Source organism: Microtus ochrogaster, chromosome 26, assembly GCF_000317375.1.
Source record: "Microtus ochrogaster isolate Prairie Vole_2 chromosome 26, MicOch1.0, whole genome shotgun sequence".
Classification (NCBI taxonomy): Eukaryota; Metazoa; Chordata; class Mammalia; order Rodentia; family Cricetidae; genus Microtus; species Microtus ochrogaster.
Window position 1 is genome coordinate 229,291 of NC_022025.1, and position 870 is coordinate 230,160.

Consider the following 870-nt stretch of genomic DNA (forward strand, 5'->3'; position numbering starts at 1 on the left):
GACTTAACCCATAGGACCGTGTTGTAGATATATCAGTTGGACTTGCACAGCCCACAGTCAGCTGCTGGCTGCATTGTGGCCAGTTGTAGAGAACAGCACTCACTGTTTCTGAAGGTGTTATGCGTGCTACCAAGAGAGAAAGCAATCACCAGTCCTAACCAGCTGTGAATTCTGTAAATCACAAGGACAAGCCTGGCAAGCTACTCCTATACATAGGAGCCTTGCCATATGGTTGTTTGGTTTTTTTTTTTTTTAGAAATCACTTTTAGATTATTTTTCAATTTTGAAATGGATTTAGATTATTTTTCAATTTTGAAATTGGATTGCTTGGTGTGTTGTTATTGCTTTTTAATGATTTATTTAATCTGGATTAGTAACCATTTGTAAAATAGCTAGAAAAGACTTTGTTCCCACTGTGTATTGTTTCTTTTTAAAAAAATTTATTAGATTTTTAAAAAATACCAATCCAAGTTCCTCCTCCCTCCCCTCCTCCCATTCCCTCCACATACCCTCCTGCCCAGCCCCCTCCAGAGGGTAAGGCACACAGCTTTGGGGAAGATCTGCCTTAGCTTGCTTCTGAACTGGGTTATTTCTTTTGATATGCAAACGCCTTTGCATTGGATAGAATAGTACTCGCTTAGCTTAGGTTTATTCTTGAGCTAAGGGCCTCAGAAACCCATGAGGCTGCTACTTGTGTCCACATCTCAAAGCACTTCTCCTATGCTCTCTTCAAGTAGACTCAAAGTTTGAGGTGTTTTGTTTTATGAAATAGTCTTTTACCTATTTGGAATGGATTTTGATATGTGAGAGATAGGGGTATAGCTTCAGTCTTTCACATGTAGGTATCCACCTGCTGAAAAGTCCCTCCCC